This window comes from Pristiophorus japonicus, chromosome 19 (genome assembly GCF_044704955.1).
Source record: "Pristiophorus japonicus isolate sPriJap1 chromosome 19, sPriJap1.hap1, whole genome shotgun sequence".
In the NCBI taxonomy this organism is placed as follows: Eukaryota; Metazoa; Chordata; class Chondrichthyes; family Pristiophoridae; genus Pristiophorus; species Pristiophorus japonicus.
Window position 1 is genome coordinate 62,512,173 of NC_091995.1, and position 11,941 is coordinate 62,524,113.

General features: G+C 45.1%; 1 non-coding gene across 1 annotated transcript; it reads right to left on the reverse strand.

Moving 5' to 3' along the window:
- Positions 1-527: 527 nt before the first annotated feature.
- On the reverse strand, positions 528-598 carry trnag-gcc (transfer RNA glycine (anticodon GCC)). Its single transcript has one exon. It is a non-coding gene; the product is annotated as a tRNA-Gly (tRNA).
- Positions 599-11,941: the final 11,343 nt, after the last annotated feature.

Sequence of the window (11,941 nt, forward strand, 5' to 3'; positions counted from 1 at the left end):
GTGGATAAACAACACTTATCCACATTATACGGCATCTGCCATCAATTTGTCCATTCACCTAACCTGTTAAAGTCCCCCTGCAGCCTCCTCTGCCACCCAGCTTGTTGTGATTTGAAAACTTGGAGATATTACATTGATGGAATTACTAAAAAACGCCACAGGTCGAGGAAACGGTACCGACGCTCCTTTCTGCTCATTAAGCTGCCACCCAGCCTTGCTCTCGCTCTTTTGACACCCTCTCCTCTCTGCTGCCGCAATGTAAACAGCCACTCCTGTGTGTTCTCGCTTTTTAAAGAGTCGCTTCCCTCTGCTCATGTTATTTGAAAAGTAACCCAAATCCTTTCCTCCCTTCACTTTTGCAAGCGCTGCTCTCTGCTCCCGCACAATGAACAGCCGCTGCGCTCTTTATACAGAAGTGCATCTGTGCTTCCGCTCATTAAACAGCCGCTCCTCTCTGTGCACGCTCTTTGAACAGTCGGTCAATTAAATTTTTAAATGCACGATTTCCGAAATTCTTTCAGAATAACTGCATTGACCGGGAATCGAACCCAGGTCTCCCGCATGGCAGGCGAGGATTCTACCCCTGAACCACCAATGCTCACAAATTGCATAATTCAATTTTAAAAATTCGAGTTTCATTTTTGTTCATAAAAGGCGAACAACAACAAAGCACCTCACATTCTGAGGATAGAAACACAGAAACTTGGAAAGTAGGTACAGGAGAAGGCCAATCGTTCCAACCAGCCAGCACCACCATTCAATATGATCATGGCTGATCATGCAACTTCACTATCCTGCTTTCTCTCCATACACCTTGATCACTTTAGTTGTAAGGGCCATATCTCACTCACTTTTGAGTATATCTGACGAACTGGCCTCTACATCATTCTGTGGTACAGAATTCCACAGGTTCACAATTATCTGAGTGAAGAAGTTTCTCCTCATCACGGTTCGAAATGGTTTACACCTTATCCTTAGACTGTGACCGCTGGTGCTGCGCTTCCTGCATTCAGTCTGCGGGAACCTTTTTCCTGCATCAAACCTGTTCATTCACGACCGAATTTTATATGTTTCTATGTGATCCCCTCTCATTCTTCTAAATTCCAGCCAATATAAGCCTAATCGATCCAGTCTCTCTTCATGTCAGTCCTGCCATCCCAGGAATCAGGTGGTGAACCTTAGCTGTACTTCCGCAACAGCAAGAACGTCCTTTCAGCAGATTAGGAGACCAAACAGCACACAATACTCAAGGTGTGGTCTCACGAAAGCTCTGCACAGCTGATGTAAAGTCTCCTTGCTCCTATACCCGAATCACCTCGCTATAAAGGCCAGCATGCTATTTGTTTCCTTTACTGCATGCTGTACCTGCATGAATAACTTCAAAGACTGATGTACCACGACACCCAGGTCCCGTTGCCCCTCCGCTTTTACTAATCTGTCAACATTCAGATAATAATCTGCCTTTAAGGTTTTGCCACCAAATTGGATAAACTCACACTGAGCCACATTGTACGGCATTTCCCATCCATGTGTCCATTCACCGAACCTGTCCAAGTCCCCCTGCAGCCTCCTAGCGTCTCGCACTGCCACCCAGCTTGGTGTGATTTACAAACTTTGAGATATTACATTGGTGGAATATATGGAAAACGCCACAGGTCGACGAAATGGTACCGCCGCTCCTTTCTGCTCCTGCTTATTAAACTGCCGCCAAGTTTGCTCCAGCTCTTTCAACACCCGCTCCTCTCTGCTGCCGCACTTTAAACAGCAAAGAACAACAAAGCACCTCACATTCTGAAGATAGAACCATAGAAACTTAGAAAGTAGGTGCAGGAGAAGGCCATTCGTCCCTTCCAGCCAGCACCACCATTCAATAAGGTCATGGCTGAGCATGCAACTTCACGACCCCATTCCTGCTTTCTCTCCATACACCTTGATCACTTTAATTGTAAGGGCCGTATCTCACTCTCTTTTGAGAATATCTAACAAACTGGCCTCCACATCTTTCTGTGGTACAGAATTCCACAGGTTCACAATTATCTGAGTGAAGAAGTTTCTCCTCATCACAGTCCTAAATGGTTTACACCTTATCCTTACACCTTATCCTTAGACTGTGACCGCTGCTACTGCGCTTCCTCCATTCAGTCTGCATGAACGCTTTTCCCATATCAAACCTGCACATTCCCGACCGAATTTTATATGTTTCTATGTGATCCCCTCTCATTCTTCGAAATTCCAGCCAATATAAGCCTAGTCGATCCAGTCTTTATTCATCTCAGTCCTGCCATCCCAGGAATCAGTCAGGTGAATATTCCCTACACTCCCTCAAAAGCAAGAATGTCCATCCTCACAAAAAACTCAGAAAAATAACCCAAATACTTTATTCCCTCACTTTGCAAGCACTCCGCATTGCTCCCGCTCTCGAAGAATATCTGTGCTTCCGCTCATTTAACAGCCGCTGCTCTCTGTGCACGCTCTTTGAACAGTCAGTCAGCTAAATTGTTAAATGCATGGTTTCCGAAATACTTTGATCATAACTGCATCGGCCGGGAATCGTACCCGGATCTCCCCCGTGGCCAGCCGGAATTGTACCCCTGAACTACCAACGCTCATGCATTAACTTAATTCAACTTTAAAGATAATGCAATTAGAATTTCAATTTTGTGAATAAAAGGCGAAGAACAACAAAGAACCTCACATTCGGAAGATTGAAATAAAGAAACTTAGAAAGTGCAGGAGTAGGCCATTCGTCCCTTCCAGCCAGCACCACCATTCAATATGATCATGGCTGAGCATGCAACTTCACTACTCCATTCCTGCTTTCTCTCCATACACCTTGATCTTTTTAGTTGTAAGGGCCATATCTCACTCTCTTTTGAGTATATCTAACGAACTGGCCTGCACATCTTTCTGTGGTACAGAATTCCACAGGTTCACAAATGGTCTTAAATGGTTTATACATTATCCTTAGACTGTGACTGCTGGTACAGGGTTTCCTTCATTCTGTCTGCGGGAACCTTTTTCCTACATCAAACCTGTCCATTCCCGACCGAATTTTCTATGTGATCTCCTATCATTCTTCTAAATTCCAGCCAATATAAGCCTAGTCGATCCAGCCTTTCTTCATGTCAGTCCTTCCACCCAGGAATCAGTATGCTGAACCTTCGCTGTACTTCCTCAATATGAGAGTAGGAGACCAAACTGCACACAATACTCAAGGTGTGGTCTCACCAAGGTCCTGTACAAATGCAGTAAAGTCTCCATGCTCCTATACCCGAATCTGCTCGCTACGAAGGCCAGCATGCCATTTGCTTCCTTTACTGCATGCTGTACGTGCATGGATGAATTCAACGACTGATGTACCACGACACCCAGGTCTCGTTGCCCCTCCGCTTTAACTAATCTGTCAACATTCAGATAATAATCTGCCTTCAAGGTTTTGCCAGCAAAGTGGATAAACTCACACTGAGCCACATTGCACGGCATCTGCAATCCATTTGTCCATTCAGCTAACCTGTCCAAATCCCCCTGCAGCCTCCTAGCATCTCGCACTACCACCCAGCTTAGTGCGATTTACAAACTTGGAGATATTACATTGATGGGATTATTGAAAAACGCCACAGCTCGAGGAAATGGTACCGCCTTTCCTTTCTGCTCTTATTATTAAACTGCCGCCCAGCCTTGCTCCCGCTCTTTCAGCACCCGCTCCTCGCTGCTGCCGCTCTGTGAACATCCACTCCTGTGTGCTCTCGCTGTGTAAATAGCCGCTTCCCTCTGCTCGCGCTATTTGAAAAATAAGCCAAGTCTTAAACTCCCTCACTTTCAAGCACTCCGCACTGCTCCCGGTCTTCATGCAGAAGTATATCTGGGCATCCGCTCATTAAACAGCCGCTCCTCTCTGCACGCTCTTCAAACAGTCGGTCAGCTAAATTGTTAAATTCATGGTTTCCGAAATGCTTCTTTAATAACTGCATTAGCGGGGAATCGAACCCTGGTCTCCAGCGTGGCAGGCGAAAATTTGACCCGTGACCGACAAATGCTTCCACAGTCACCTTATTCAATTTTTAAGACAATGCAATGAGAGTTTCATTTTTGTTAATAAAAGGCGAAGAACAACAAAGTACCTCACATTCTGAAAATAGAAACATAGAAACTTAGAAAGTAGGTGCAGGAGTAGGCCATTCGTCCCTTCCAGCCAGCACCACAATTCAATATGATCATAGCTGAGCATGCAACTTCACTACCCCATTCCTGCTTTCTCTCCATACACCTTGATCACTTTAGTTGTAAGGGCCATATCACACTCTCTTTTTAGTATATCTAACGAACTGGCCTCCACATCTTTTCTGTGGAACAGAATTCCACAGGTTCACAATTATCTGATTGAAGACGTTTCTCCTCATCACGGTCCTGAATGATTTACACCTTATCCTTGGACTGTGACTGCTGGTACTGCGCTTCCTGCATTCAGTCTGCGGGAACCTTTATCTGACATCAAACCTGTCCATTCCCGACCGAATGTTATATGTTTCTATGAGAGCCTCTCTCATTCTTCTAATTTAAAGCCTAGTCGATCCAGTCTTTCTTCATGTCAGCCCTGTCATCGCAGGAATCAGTTTGGTGAACCTTCGCTGTTCTTCCTCAATCGCAAGAACGTCCTTTCATCACATTCGGAGACCAAACTGCACACAATGCTCAAGGTGTGGTCTCACCAGGGCCCTGTACAACTGCAGTAAAGTCTCCATGCTCCGATACTCGAATCTCCTCGCTATTAAGACCAACATGCCATTTGCCTTCTTCACCGCCTGCACTTCCCTTTTACTAATCTGTCACCATTCAGATTATAACCTGCCTTCATGTTTTTGCCACCAAAGTGGCTGTCCTCACACTTATCCACAAGAAACTGCATCTGCCATGCATTTGCCCATTCAGATAACCTGTCCAACTCCTCCTGCAGTCTACCAGCATCCTCCTCGCAGCTCGCACTGCCACCAGCTTAGTGCATCTGCAAACTTGGGAGATATTGCATTGATGGAATTATTGAGCAACTGCTGGAAAAACACCACAGGTCGAGGAAATGGTACCGCCGCTCCTTTCTGCTCCTGCTCCTTCAACTGCCGGTCAAACTTGGTCCCGCTCTTTGAAACCCGCTCCTCTCTGCTGCCACACTTTAAACAGCCACTCCTGTGTGTTCTCGCTTTTTAAATAGCTTCTTCCCTCTGCTCGTGCTGTTTGAAAAATAACCTAAAGCCTTTACTGCTTCATGTTTATAAGCACTCCTCTCTTCTCCAGCTCCGTGAACAGCCGCTTCGCTCTTCTTCCGCTCGTTATACGAAAGAATATCTGTTATCCCGCTCGTAAAACAACGGCTCCTATCTGCGCCCGCTGTTTGAACAGTTTATCCCCTCAATTTTTAAATGTAAAGTTTCCGAAATACTTCAATAAAAACTGCATTGCCAGGGAATCGAACCTGCGTTTCCAGCAAGAATTCTACCTTTAAACTATCAATGAGTGCACATCGAGCTATCTCAATTATGAAGACTTTGTAATTAATGTTTCATTTTTCTTAATAAAAGGCGAAGTACAACAAATCACCTCAAATTCTGAAGATAGAAACATAGAAACTTCGAAATTAGGTGCAGGAGTAGGCCATTCGGCGCTTCGAGCCTGCACCACCATTCAATATGATCATGGCTGATCATGCAACTTCAGAACCCATTCCGGATTTCTATCCATTCTCCTTGATCCCTTCAGCCGTAAGGGCCACATCTAACTCCCTTTTGAATATATCTAACGAACTGACCTCCACAACTTTCTGTGGTAGAGAATTCCACAGGTTTACAATTATCTGAGTGAAGCAGTTTCTCCGCATTTCTTTCCTAAATGGCTCACACCTTACCCTTAGACTGTGACCCTTCGTTGTGGATTTCCCCAACATCGGGAACATTCTTCCTGCATCTAACTTGTCCAATCCCGTCAGAATTTTACATGTTTATATGAGCTCCCGCCTCATTCTTCTAAATTCCAATGAATATTAGCCTAGTCGAGCCAGTCTTTCTTCATATGTCAGTCCTGCCATTCTGGGAATCAGTCTGGTGATCCTTCGCTGGTAGTCCCTCAATAGCAACAATGTCATTCCTCAGATTAGGAGACAAAAACTGCACACAATATTCAGCGTGTGGTCTCAACAAGGCCCTGTACAACGGCAGTAATGTCTCCATGCTCCTATATTCAAATCTCCTCGCTATGAAGGCCAGCATGCCATTTGCTTCCTTTACTGCATGCTGTACCTGCATGAATAACGTCAACGACTGATGTATCACGACACCCAGGTCTCGCTGCTCCTCTGCTTTTACTGATATGTCACCATTCTGATAATAATCTGCCTTCAGATTTTTGCCACCAAAGTAGATAAACTCACACTTAACCACATTGTATGGCATCTACCATCTATTTGCCCATTCACCTAACCTGTCCAAGTCCGCCTGCAGCGTCCTAGCATCCTCCTCGCAGCTCGCACTGCCACCCCAGCTTGGTGTGATCTGCAAACTTGGAGATATTTCACTGATGGAATTATTGAAAAACGCCACAAGTCGAGGAAATGGTACCGCCACTCCTTTCTGCTCCTGATTCTTTAACTGACGCCCAGTCTTGCTCCGGCTTTTTCAACACCCGCTCCTCTCTGCTGCCGCACTGTCAACAGCCACTCCTGTGTGTTCTCGCTTTTTATATACCTGCATCCCTCTGCTCACGCTTTTTAAAAAATAACCCACACCCTTTACTCCCTCACTTTTACAAGCGCTCCTCTCTGCTCCCGCTCAATAAACAGTCGATCCGCTCTGTTCCCGCTCTTTATACAGAAGTATATCTGTGCTTCCGCTCATTAAACAGCCGCTCCTCTCTGTGAACGGTCATTAAACCATCGGTCACCGAAATTTTTAAATGCACGGTTTCCGGAATATTTCAATAAAAGCTGCATTGACCGGGAATCGAACCCGTGTCTCCTGCGTGGCTGACAAACACTCTACCCCTGAACCACCAATCTCGACAAATTGAACTAATTCAATGTTAAAGATAATGCAATTAGAGTTTCATTTTTGTTAATAAAAGGTGAAGAACAACAAAGCACCTCGCATTCTGAAGATAGAAACATAGAAACTTAGAAAGTCGGTGCAGGAGAAGACCATTCGTCCCTTCCAGCCAGCACCACCATTCAATACGATCATGGCTGAGCATGCAACTTCACTACCCCATTCCTGCTTTCTCTCCATACCCCTTGATCACTTTAGCCGTAAGGGCCATATCTCACTCTCTTTAGAGTATATCTATCGAACTGGCCTCCACATCTTTCCATGGTACAGAATTCCACAGGTCCAAAATTAGCTGAATAAAGAGGTTTCTCCTCCTCACAGTCCTAAATGGTTTACAGCTATCCTAAGACTGTGACCGCTGGTACTGGGCTTCCAGCATTCAGTCTGCGGGAACCTTTTTCCTACATCAAACCTGTCCATTCCCGACCGAATTTTACATGTTTCGAGGAGATCCCCTCTCATTCTTCTGAATTCCAGCGAATATAAGTCTAGTCGATCCAGTCTTTCTTCATGTCAGTCCTGCCATCCCAGGAATCAGTCTAGTGAACCTTCGTTGTACTCACTCAATAGCAAGAATGTCCTTCCTCAGAGTAGGTGAATCAAACTGCACACAATACTCAAGGTGTGGTCTCACCAAGGCTCTGTACAACTGCAGTAACGTCTCCATGCACGGATACCCGAATCTCCTCGCTATGAAGGCCAGCATGCCATTTGCTTCCTTTATTGCATGCTGTACCTGCATGAATAAATTCAACGACTGATGTACCACGACAGCCAGATCTCGTTTCACCTCCGCTTTTACTAATCTGTCAACATTCAGATAATAATCACCTTCAAGTTTTTGCCAGCAAAGTTGATAAACTCACACTTATCAACATTGTACGGCATCTGCCATCCATTTGTCCATTCACCTAACCTGTCCAAGTCCCCCTGCAGCCTCCGAGCATCCACCTCGCAGCTCGCACTGCCACACAGCTTATTGTGATTTACAAACTTGGAGATATTACATTGATGGAATTTTTGAAAAACGCCACAGGTCGAGGAAATGGTACCGCCGCTCCTTTCTGCTCCTGCTTATTAAGCTGCCGCCCAGCCTTCCTCCCGCTCATTCAACACCCGCTCCTCTCTGCTGCCGCACTGTAAACAGCCACTCATGTGTGTTCTCGCTTTTTAAATATCCGCTTCCCTCTGCTCGCGCTATTAAAATATAACGCAAATCTTCAACTCCCTCACTTTGCAAGCGCTCCGCACTGCTCCCGCTCTTGAAACAGAAGTATATCTGTGCTTCCGCTCATTAAACAGCCGCTCCTCTCTGTGCACGCTCTTTAAACAGTCAGTCAGCTAAGTTTTTAAATGTACGGTTTCCGAAATACTTCCATAACAATTGCATTGGCCGGGAATCAAACCCGGCTCTCTCGCGTGGCCAGCGAGAATTTTACCCCTGAATCACCAATGCTGACGCAGTGGTCGCATTCCATTTTAAAGATAGTGCAATTAGTGTTTCATTTTTGTTAATAAAAGGCAAAGAACAACTAAGCACCTCACATTCTGTAGATAGAAACATCGAAACATAGAAAGTAGCTGCAGAAGTAGGTCATTCGTCCCTTCGAGCCAGGAGCACCATTCAATACGATCATAGCTGAGCATGCAATTTCACTACCCCATTCCTGCTTTCTCTCCATACCCCTTGATCCCTTTAGCCGTAAGGGCCATATCTCACATTCTTTTGAGTTTATCTAACGAACTGGCCTCCACATCTTTTTGTGGTAGGGAATTCCACAGGTTCACAATTATCTGAGTGAAGATGTTTCTCCTCATCTCGGTCCTAAATGATTTACACCTTATCCTTAGACTGTGACCGCTGGTACTGGGCTTCCTGCATTCAGTCTGCGGGAACCCGTTTCCTACATCAAACCTGTCGATTCCCGGCCCAATTTTATATGTTTCTATGAGATCCCCTCTCAGTCTTCTAAATTCCAGTGAATATAACCTGGTCGATCCAGTCTTTCTTCATGTCAGTCCTGCCATCCCATGAATCAGTCTGATGAATATTCGCTGCACTCCCTCAATAGCAAGAATGTCCTTCCACAAATTAGGTGAACAAAGCTGCACACAATACTCAAGGTGTCGTCTCACCAAGCACCTCTAAAACTGCGGTAAAACCTCCCTGCTCCTGCACTCAAATTCCCTCGCTATGAAGGCCAGCATGCCATTTGCTTGCTTTACTGCCTGCTGTACCTACATGCCTATCTTCAAAAACTGATGTACCATGACACCCATTTGATAGAAATATAGACGTAGAAAATAGGTGCAGGAGTAGGCCATTCGGCCCTTCGAGCCTGCACCACCATTCAATATGATCATGACTGATCAATCACCTCAGTGCACCTTTCCTGCTTTCTCTCCATACCCCTTGATCCCTTCAGCCGTAAGGGCCATATCTATCTCCCTCTTGAATATATCCAATTAACCGGCACCAACGACTCTCTACGACAGGGAATTCCACAGATTAACAACTTTCTGTATGAAGAAGTTTCTCCTCATCTCAGTCCTAAATGGCCTACCACTTATCCTAAGACTGTGTCCCCTGGTTCTGGACATCGGGAGCATTCTTCCCGCATCTAACCTGTGCCGTCCTGTCAGAATCTTCCACGTTTCTATGAGATCCCCTCTCATCCTTCTAAAATCCAGTGTATTAAGGATCATTTGATCCAGTCTATCCTCATCTGTCAGTCCAGCTATCCCTGGAATTAGTCTGGTGAACCTTCGCTGCACTCCCTCAATAGCAAGAACGTCCTTCCTCTGATTAGGAGACCAAAACTGAACACAATATTCCAGGTGAGGCTTCACTAATGCCCTGTAGTAAGACGTCCCTGCTCCTATTCTCAAATCCCCTAGCTATGAAGGCCAATATGCCATTTGCCTTCTTCACCACCTGCTCTTCCCTTTTACTAATCTGTCACCATTCAGATAATAATCTGCTTTCCTTTTTTTTTGCCACCAGTGGCTATCCTCACACATATTCACATTAATCTGCATCTGCCATGCATTTTCCCATTCAGCTAACCTGTCCTACTTCTCCTGCAGCCTACGAGCATCCTCCTCGCAGCTCGCACTGCCATCCAGTTTACTGTCACCTGCAAACTTGGAGATATTGCATTGATGGAATTATTGGGCAACTGATGGAAAAATGCCACAGGTCGAGGAACTGGTACCGTGGCTCATTTCTGCTCCTGCTCTTTCAACTGTCGCTCAACCTTGCTCCCGCTCTTTCAACACCCGCTCCTCTCTGCTGCCGCACTGTAAACAGCCACTCCTGTGTGTTCTCGCTTTTTAAATAGCCGCTTCCCTCTGCTCGTGCTGTTTGAAAAATAACCCAAACCCTTTACAATTTTAAAAGCAGTCCTCTCTTCTCCCGCTCCGTAAACAACCGCTTCGCTCTGCTTCCGCTCTTTATACGGAAGTATATCTGTTATCCCGCTCATTAAACAGCGGCTCCTCTCTGCGCCCGCTCTTTAAGCAGCCGCTACACTCAGTCCTGGATCACTCTATGTCTGTTTAAACGGGAATGTTGTCAGTTTCGGTTCATAATCTGTCCCTTTAAGACGGATTTTCTCATAATCCCAGGTCACTCTGTATATTTTTGAAAGGAGTATGATTTCAGTTGCAATTACCGAATTGCTAAACAGTTGTGTTCCAAGTTACATTGGGATTGCCCGCGCCGGTGCGCACCCAGATCACAGCGCATCTGTTCACTTACTCTAAATATGCTCATCTTTTCCAAAATCATTTCTTAATGTTGCAGTTCCCTGAATTTGCTCCCAATATACACAACAACAAAGTTTGCGCTAAAAGTAGCACCTGCGTGACCTAATGGATAAGGCGTCTGACCTAGATTATAAGTGCGACGTTATCAGACGGTTGCAGTTTCGTTCATTGCTGCGGTCAATTAACTCATTGCATGAAGTTTTATATTCTTTGTTTTGCTTCTGCCTCAAAACCAACCATCTCACATAATCACTCACCTGAAGCAAAGGAAGGCTGTTTGCTGTAAGGAGCTAATGGCTCAATTTCATCATTGTCGATCTTGTTGCACGGGCAGAACAAGCGGTGAAGTAGACTTTCTTGCATATTATTTCTGTTTGGATGCAAAAAGCAGGGATTGAATCGCTGCCGTTACTGTAAATACGAAACTAGGTGGCCGAGAGGTTCAGGCGATGGACTGCTAATCCAGTGTGCTCCTATACTCGTCGTTATTGTGCTAAACATTTGACCTCTCTGGTTGTTTTCTCAGTCACATTTAACCTCATGGCCAAATTTATCTTTTACACTTTGGTCATGTAATGTCTCAAATTAAAGATATATTCATCAGAGTTACTGCTAAACTTTGAACACATCACATTGCCGAAACATTGTTCACTGTTCATGTGCAAAACTGCGCAGAGTGTAAATAAAAAGTAACAGAAAAAGAGGCTGAAGCTAAAAAAAATTCTTGTTGGACATTATTATGACGCAATTGCTGAACAACCCATCCCTCAAGCACTGTCCCGATATAGAAACCAGCCTCTCCCCTGAAAATGAAGGGAACGCAAAATACCTAGTAATTGCCAAAACCCGGGACTGAACGAGTGACCTTTAGATGTTCATTTTTACGCTCTCCCAACAGAGCGATTTCGGCTCGACCACAAACAAAGCAAAACTTTCTCACACCTTTTTAAACGAAACCCTACCACGGGAGGAATTGCCACCCCACTCAGTCCTCAGTTCTGGGCAATGGGTCCCAAAGACGTCTCGGAGCTGAGGTTGTGTTAATGTAATGTATAATGATACTGTAAATCTTTGTTCAGTTTAAA